Genomic DNA, 9467 nt, shown 5'->3' with positions numbered 1-9467 from the left:
GAAGCCCTAGATGAGAGCATGTTGGCAAATCAGCATTCTTTTTTTTTTTTTAAGATTTTATTTGTTTATTTGACAGAGAGAGAGCTAGGCAGAGCAGCAGGCAGAGGGAGAAGGAGAAGCAGGCTCTTTCCTGAGCAGAGAGCCCAATGTGGAGCTCGATCCAAGGACCCTGGGATCATAACCTGAGCCGAAGGCAATGCTTAACTGACTGAGCCACCAGGCACCTCGAAATAAGCATTCTTTGCATCTGTGTCCCAGTAGGTTGGAGATAGCAGAATCCTCACCAGTAAAGCCTAAAACATAGAGGAAAAAAAAATCAGCTAAATACTTCACCATATGTACCAAAAAGTACTGTGTAGAAAGGATTGCCATCTTATCTGGTAATAGAGACCCTTGCAAGGACTGTGACCTGGAGCATAAAAACAATATATGAAGCTGACACTACTGAGCTATCCAGTTTTGTACATCAGTTTAACATTCACAGACTATACAGATTGTCTCTGAAAAAATTGTGCATATCAGAAAATGTGAACACTTGTCAGCCTAAATCCCCCATGTGTAACATGGGTCAAAGTGTCAGCAGTGAGGAAGTTTGCATCCTCTTTGATTCCAACCCAGGCCTGTTATTCTGTATGGTCTGTATGGTCAATATATCTGACCATAATTCAGGTGCTGTGAATAAGTAAATAGGAACATCCTGTTAAAATGATTGATTCAGATGAAACTGGATTGTTTCCATGAAATAGAGGAGAGCTTTGAGAAGCTCACTCCTCTGTTCAAGAGTACACGTGTGTGAAGGCAGGAATAGGGCTTAGATGACCTTCCGAAGAATCTTTAAGCCTGATTATTCTGTCTTTTAAATATATAGAGATCATTATCCTAAAAGAGCTGTATGGAAAGAAATTGCATGCCTTAGAATCAGAATATGCCAAATTTCATTGGCATTAACATGAATTAAAATCCATTTTACCTTAAAAGGAGAAAGACTAAGAAGAATGCAATTGGTTTAGATTAAAAGAACACATCTCATGAGTTTGCTCAAGAGGGAGGCAGATTGGGAAACCCTCAAGGAAACAAAGCTTGAGCATAGAAGCAAATGGTCATTTCGGCGAAGCCCAATAAATTCAAGCTTTGTGTATACAAGTGGATTGAGTAGCTTTGGAAAACACACCTCTGTCAGTTTATACTCATGGATTGGGTCCTGCTGTTACCAGTCAGATTTTAAGCTTTGATTTATGCAGCTTTTGGTGTTTGAGGTTTTGTTTGGTTTTGACCATCCCCCCAACACACACACATACACATACACACAGCACAGCCTTTTTCTCTTTCTTCCTTCTTTTCTTTCTTCCTTCTTTTCTTTCTTTCTTTCTTTCTTTCTTTCTTTCTTTCTTTCTTTCTTTCTTTCTTTCTTTCCTTCTTTCTTTCTTTCTTTCATTGCAGCAACACTATTTGTCCGAAAACATGCACCAGGATCTTAATTATATGTACATATAACGTTATTTCATAGAACATACATATTTAATATAATCTGAATGCCCTAAATCAATGTTGAGCAGAGCTTCTGCAACTGAAATAATATGGAAATTTGTGTAACCTGCAATTATAAACAGCACAGTTACAGGAAAGAAATGTTTTCCAGTCTCTTCTGGGAACCCTCCATAACTTGTTTATTCACCCTACATTTGATTTATAACAAATGAAATGAATTTCCATCAAACTCCTCAAAATGAAATTATTTCCATAGGTCACAGATGGAAAATTATACCATAAGAAGTTCAAGTTAGAAGGGACTAATCCTTCAGTGTTGTACAAGCCCCTTAGTGGACAGATGACAAAATTGTCAGGAAAGCTGGTTAAGTGATTCATTCAAGATAGGACAAATTGTTAACTCAAGAGTTGTGCTTACTGACACTAGCCCCTGACTCCTAATCCAGATTTCTTTTCTTTACAACATATGTGATGCAGAGGAGCCTTAAAGCCTTCAATCTAACATTTTCCTTACCTCCGGCATGAGAAATTTGAATATCAAGATGCCCAGAGTAACTAATAAGCTGAATTTCTGTAGGACAGAATAGCTTCTACTGATACCATGTCCCCTTTTATCAGGCCTCCCTACAATAGCCAGCCATCCTAAACACTGAACACAACAAACAAAGACAGTAGTAGAGGGAGAAGGAGAGAGAAAATTTTAGTTTCCTGAAAAACCAGATGCTTTAAAAGATTATGTTGAAAAGAGTCCCTCTCCCTGTGACATTATAGAAAAAGGGCAATTGTTGATCCAGAATTTGGGACTGACTTATTGATTATTACTATTCAAATTTTTTTATATATATTTTTCATTTTCTTTCAAATTTTATAATACTGCATCAGCTAAATAGGAGAGGTTTTCTGTTTAGGCCTAGTTCTGTAACTGCTACCTTTGAAAATCACAACCTGATCATGAATGTATGGTCAAAAGCTGATGTTTTTTAATAGTAATTCATTTTTTTCTAGAATAATATGGGAGATCTTTTAACATATTTAAGTTGGTACATGAAATAAGAATTGATTTAGAAAAAAAAGAATGATACACATGAATATATTCTGTTTTTCAAAGCAAATACATAACAACAAACTATATATTTATAGGACTAATGTTTATTAACTTCCTTTTTCTACATTATGTTGATAAAACCTTTACACTCTGAGAGTGGGCAAAATCTGAGACTAGTGGCTTTCAACACTGGGTGCTTATTGGGATTACCTTGGGTGGTTTCAAAAGTATTGACTCTTGGACCTCACTCTCACAGATCATGAATTAAGTAATTAGTCTGGGGTGCTGCTTGGGTATTAGGTTAAAACAAACAAACAAACAAACAAACAAACTCCCTATGTGATAGTACTCACAAGCAAGGTTGGGAACTACTTCATAAACATTTTCAGGGCCATGACTTTGGTGTTATTGTCAGTCCCTGTGTGCTCCTGCCCAATTGACATGGAGCTATAGAAGTCTCCATGATCAGGTTCTGCTGACTACGGTCTTGGCCTGGAGAGGATTTGATAGACAGTTTACTAAATGATGAGTGGGGTCTGTAAAGAGAGGGCTCGGACACTTCCTTTCTCTGCATACTCCCAGAAATAGCTGGAAAACAGCAAAAGCACCCTCTCCACAGATATCTAAAAAGTTAAAATGAAAGAAAATATCACAAAACCACCCTTGCAGTACGACGACGGTATGCAAACACTCATGTTTCCTAGGTTAAAACTCATAATCCATTGACATCCCTTGCCACCCCTTAAACTTTATTTTCTTGAATGGGCGTGCAAGTCAGCCTTACAGGAGGCTAATGGATATCTCTCTTCCACAGAGACGTTAGCTCTATTCCTTTGGTTCCCTATGGTAGGAATCTTCTTACTCCCACCTTTAAGAATTCACTGACACAGGTATGGAGGGGAAGGAATTAACATCTTTCGCTGTGTGAAAATCAGCACCTCACTTTATTTCTTTCTCCCTTTCTGCTCTTAGCCAAGGTGTTATTTTCCATGTGAAATCTTAAATGTCTTCTGTTTGCTCTGACCCTCGAAGGTACATCCTGTGTCACCAGCACGGGATACTCCTATTTATTTGTTCCCTTTGCAATTCCATGTTCAGGCATTGTCTTGCCCTGAAGAGTTGAAGATATACTTCTGGCAATTCAGAAAAATAACTTCTTTTACTCACTGAATGGTGTCCTTGATGCATTGTCTTTATAACCAGGTGTTTGTTGCTTGCTGGTTCCCTTGCTTTCCTCACACTGGGATGAGATGTTTAATCTCTGAGAGGCAGCACAGCCTGTTGCTGTGATTGACAGAACTCGTTGCTTAGAACAATCCCTGAAAATCGTATGAAAAGTATAGAATCCTATATAACATCCGAATACTTGGAACCCAGACTGTTTACAATCCCATGGACAGTGGCCCAGGGAGTAGGAGCTGGCCTTTAGAGCCACGTAGTTCAAAATATCAGCTGACTAATTTCCTGAGCCTCAGTTTCTTCATCTCAAAATTGAGATGAATTCACAGTGATTTGTAAAGATAAAATGAAATCATTCATATAAAGAACACAGTACAAAGTAAGAACTCAGAAATTACTTGCCTTCTCCCTTCCTCAGAGCTTGTAATAAGTCTGTGTATTTAGAGAAATTTAGCAGGGCACATAGTCCTATTCGCAAGTGCGTAATTTTTCCTGTTACCTTTTCATTCTTTCTTCTCCAGAATATGTCCCCTTGGCCCAAAGAAAGCGTCGCTGAACTGCTACTGGGATGGCTCTTCACATCCAACTTGAACCTATCCAGCATAGTGTAAAATCCCATCCGTCCTTCTCTGCTTTGCCCTTCCCTTTCTGGGACTAGAGAGGGCTGTGCTGTGCCCACCCACTTTGATGAAATTGACCCAAGGGAGAGAACTTTGCCTTTGCTTTTGTCATTAAAACGTTTCTTTGCTCTCAGCAGAAGCACTAACACTAGAAAGTTGCTTTTCCTAGGGTCAATTGGGTTTACATTCTGATTGCATTTCAAACGAGGGAGAAGGAAACAGTTATTAGGCCCTTTTGAATGCAAATTTGCAAGGAGGAAAATAAGGAAAAATATTTCTGGATGAAAGGCAACTCAAAGCAAGATGTAGGAACCATCTATGTCTATTTCACTATTTCAGATTTGCTGGCATATAAAACATGTCTGATAATTTAGTAGTTAGATTTTTAGTAAGCAGATGATTAATTTCTACGTCTGAACACTGGGAGTTCTACTTTCAAACATAGTTATAGTCACCACTGACTAGTTCAGCTGAGTGGAATTAACCTGAAGGAAAAACCATAACCTCCCCTTTTCCTTCACAAAGGATAGACCAGAAAGCTCAAGAAATCAATGGGAAATGGAAGGCATTTACAAAATAAAATCTAATTTGGAAACCAAATGTGATTCTGAGAAACAACAGAGGAATTGGAAAGTACTCCTCAAAGTAGGCCAACTACTCTGAGACAGACAAGTAAATAGGAATCTCTGCTGAATAAATCCTAACCAGAGACAGAATCATTTCTACCATATCAAGGGAGTTGTTCTCCTGGGTTAAAAATATCAGAGAATGAAAGCAGAAAACAGTATCATCTTGAGCATGGAAGGTATAAAAATCTAAAACCCACTTGGTTACTGGTTTCCACAGTTCCTGTCCTCTGTCCAGCGTCACTGAAGTCTTTTTTTCTGTCTAGTTGGCAGTGGGCTGGGTTTTCCGCTCTGCTTTCCTGGTCAAGTGATCTCTAGGCATTCTGAGCTTTATCTGTCTCAAGTCATGGTGTACCAGTCACAATTAAGAGTAAAAATACATGCAGGCTCAGTCAGTTAAGGCTCTGACTCCTGGTTTCAGCTCAGATTATGATCTCACGGTCATGGGATCCAGCCCTGAGTCCAGTTCTGTGCTTCGGGGAGTCTGCTTGAGGATGCTCTGTCCATCTCCCTCTACCCCTCCCCCCACTCCTGCATGCACATACGCACTCTCTCTCTCAAATAAATAAATCTTTGAAAACATGCATGCAAAGCATGCATTACATTGTTAAATTGCTGAGAAAGCGTGTGTGATGATTCTTGAACTACAAAGGTTTTGTATTTACCACCAACCCAGTGTGATCATACTTTCCTCCCGGTTACAGGTTCTTGACCCTCCCCAGTCTCCTCCAACACATCTGTACTCTTAGTGAAGTCAGACTTTGTTCTTTCTCTTTTCTATGTTAATTTATTTTTACCTCTTATGGCATTAAACAACTGTGCAATGAAGATGTGGTCCCTTGCTTGTATCTTCTTTCAATCTCACTTTGAATAGAATCCCCAAACTTTAGCATGTCCTTCCTACCTTTGATCAACTTCATAAGTTCCCACTTACCCTCATTCCACTTTAACCACACTAGCCTACTCACTCTTCTAGAAATATGCCGAGAGTATCCCCACCTCAGGCCCAGGGGCCTTGTTTTGCCCTATGCCTCGAAGCTCTACTCCAATATATTGTTCAGGTGTTGCTTTAAATATCTTTAAACGGCCTTCTCAAGATGACCTTATCTAAGGTAGCACCTCAGCCACTTACTATTAACTCAGTCTGCTCTATTTCTCTTCTTGATTCCTATCAATATTACATCATATTGTTTAATTTGTGACATTTATTTCACTTTTAGTCTCTCCATGGGGGACACGTGATCCCCATGAAAGTAGAGACTTTAGGCAGCTTCCTTCATGTCTGTGTCTCTATATCTACAGCAGTGATTGGGATATGGGAGTTCAGGAAAAATGCCGAATGAATGAAAGGATGAATGCACGAATTAATGAATGAGTGGATGGATACCTCCTATTGAACTTTGAAAATCTCAACAGCAATGGACTCATAGGACATAAATAGAACTGTCTTATACATAGCAGGTGTTTAATATAATTTTATAAAAGAAAGAATGTGTAAATCAATAAAACATCTCTTTGATTAGCTACAAAGCCTTATTCTCCATCCACAATTTAGTGTATTAGAAAGATTTTCTAAGTCTTAATAACACAGGGGGAAAAAACAAGAGAGTATCATTGCTGGGGTTTCTAGATGACAATTAATTAGGATTTCTACAGTATAATTTCTTTAGAGCAAGGGCCAATAGATATTCACATAGCCTGAAAAAGGACCAATACTATTCCAAGTAAAGGAAAATGGCATCTGTGCTTTGTGGACCCTAGAATCTCCACTAAGTCATCTGATGTGATTGGGCTTCACCAATCCTTTGGGAGCAAAGTTAATTGAATCCTGATTTAATCTTACTTTGGAAAATTTCATGCTATTTTTCACAGTAGGATAAGCCATACATTATTATTCCATAATAATAGGATATTTGTATATTCTATTACACTGTGAATATTTTAGAATTATGGAGCCTTTAAAGCATGGAGCATTTACTATACTTCTTCATAACCTCAATCTCATTCTTTGACATAGGGAATGATTACATATATATTACTAATGGGAGTTTATCCTTATTGAAAAAAATAGAAATGCTTAGACTTTTTCCTTGAAATTTGTACTGAAGAAATCTTTAAGGATAATTTGCTCATTATTCTACAAAATAATACTTAACTAAAGACAAAAAAAAAGGTGGGGAGTACATTTCACATTAAAAGCCTTTTGATGTTTGATTTTGAAATCAGTAGTTGTCTAGCAATAGAGCAGAAATCCAGTCTTAAATGCTGAAATGAAGCTCATAGCCTACTGCTTCAAATTGGCTTTAAACTCACTATTATTATTGTGAGTGATTTTATGAGCCTATTATTTTGTAGTAACTCATATGGTGTTTATACTACCAGTATGTACCATACTTGATCTTTGGCTCTTCTGGAGAATACCTCCAATAGATTATCCATAAATTACATATTCATAGTTATCACTGTACCATTTGGGCTTGATGGATTTCTCTTTCTTATCCATTTAAAATTGTAAGGCAGTGTTTACAGACTCTGGAAGTTCTGAATGAAGAAAAGCATTCCATTAGCTGTAATCAAAATGATACTTTTTGTCAGGTGTTACTATTTGTCACTGACCTCATCTCTATAGGCCAGTTCATCACATGGTATGAATTTCAACTCAAGTGTCATGCTTGCTATTTGCAAATACTGTGCAGAACTTCTCCCCCAGAATTCGGATAACAAGCTAGAATGATGTAAGAAAACTGACAAAGATTTCAAGGAACCAAGACGGTGAGTGTGTATGTGTGTGCAAATGTATGGGAGTATGTGTGGGAGTGTGTGGGAGTATGTATGTGTGGGAGTATGTATGTGTGTGTTTTTTAAGGTCTAAAGTTAACCACAACACCCCAGACATGTAAATCAAGGAGCAAATTATTTGCATAATAAACCAACATTTTGGTTTTAGAGAAGAAACATGCAAGTATTTTCCTTTGTTCCTCTCATATCTGACCTCTTAAGGGCTGTACTAGAGCACAGTTTGTTGAAACAAGTATGTTTTATGATTTGTTGTGTTTGTGAATTCTGCTAAAATATTTATTTTGTGCTCATGTAGACTGTATTTCTTCCTGTGAATTTGGGTTCCCCTGATATGACTTTTCCTTTTTTGTGGAGCAGAATTGGCTGATAGCTTTGTAATTCATCTTTTAAATTCACTTTCTCTCATGTCCTATTCTCACCTGTTAATTTAATTTAATTTTATTATTTATTTATTTATTTATTTTTTAAAGATTTTGTTAATTTACATGACAGAGAAAGAGAGATAGCAAGAGAGGGAACACAAGCAAAGGGAGTGTGAGAGGAAGAAACAGGCTTCTGGCTGAGCAGGGAGCCGGATGCGGGGCTCGATCCCAGGACCCTGGGATCATGACCTGAGCCGAAGGCAGATGCTTAATGGCTGTGCCATCCCCCCCACCTGTTAATTTTTAATATATCAGAAACATAATTATGTAAATTTTAAGTTCATATAAATATAAAGTTTAAGTATCTATAGATATTATCCTTTATAAAACATTCTTTTTAAAGATTAAAATCAATCCCTGAAAGGTTAAAGGACTTTTCTAGTGTCACACATAGAGTAGGTAAAATAGAACTAAGGGCTTGAGGTTAAACATAAGACGTGATACACATTATTAAATACTTCATCTGATATATAACATTTGATTTAACCAAAACAATATGATACTGATTTTAATAGCTTTTTTATATGTATTCTATAACATATGCCTAGCAAACCCTAAGGTCCAATCCTCAAACCACCTATATGTTATTTTTAACTGTGGTTAGCATTCCTAGTGTGAATATGGGACAATAATGAGACCAACAGTAGACATAATAAAGAATTCTAATAGAATTAGCCATAGCTATTCTGTCTTTTGTAATAACTTGAGATAGCAATTATTTTTGCCTCACATCAAGTTGCTACAATTCAGATATTATTGAATTGCAATATATGTTTAAATAAAAATGGTAAATCTTCAAGCTTATTACAAGAACAATATATTATTGAATTGAGCTACATGTTAATACATAACGGCTTTCACTTTATATGCCATATGATTTATATTTACATCTCAGGAGTGAATTCCACAATCATTTTATATTAATCAAGCCTTAAAAAGTATCCTAAATCCCCTCTGTTGCTCCCCTTTCTGAAAACACATAGGCAGTATTGAAAAGATTGTACGGTTTACTTGAAACCTAGAAGTAAGAAAAATTTAAAAGAAGGTAGTGTCTGCACAGTAAAAACAAACCATTAAAAGAACAAGGCAAGAGGAAAAGAAGACCAGTTGTCATTGGGAATAATTGGCACCTGACAAGTGCAAGTTATCCTCAAAAGTTTTTGCAAAAACAATTGTGCAATATTGGAATTAAAAAAAATCAAAACACTCTTGATTAAGGACGCCATCCGTCTTGCATTCTTTATTTTTGTCTGAAGAAATATAGTGACTGGAATTAGTTTTCCTAAAT

General features: G+C 37.0%; 1 long non-coding RNA gene across 1 annotated transcript; it reads left to right on the top strand.

Moving 5' to 3' along the window:
- The first annotated feature begins 3364 nt into the window (after window positions 1-3364).
- On the top strand, window positions 3365-9253 carry LOC125096109 (uncharacterized). Its single transcript, XR_007126065.1, has 3 exons — window positions 3365-3423; window positions 7655-7730; window positions 9163-9253. It is a non-coding gene; the product is annotated as an uncharacterized LOC125096109 (long non-coding RNA).
- The last annotated feature ends 214 nt before the right edge of the window (window positions 9254-9467 follow it).

The sequence above is a fragment of the Lutra lutra genome, chromosome 3, assembly GCF_902655055.1.
Source record: "Lutra lutra chromosome 3, mLutLut1.2, whole genome shotgun sequence".
In the NCBI taxonomy this organism is placed as follows: Eukaryota; Metazoa; Chordata; class Mammalia; order Carnivora; family Mustelidae; genus Lutra; species Lutra lutra.
This window is presented reverse-complemented; position numbering and strand designations above follow the sequence as displayed.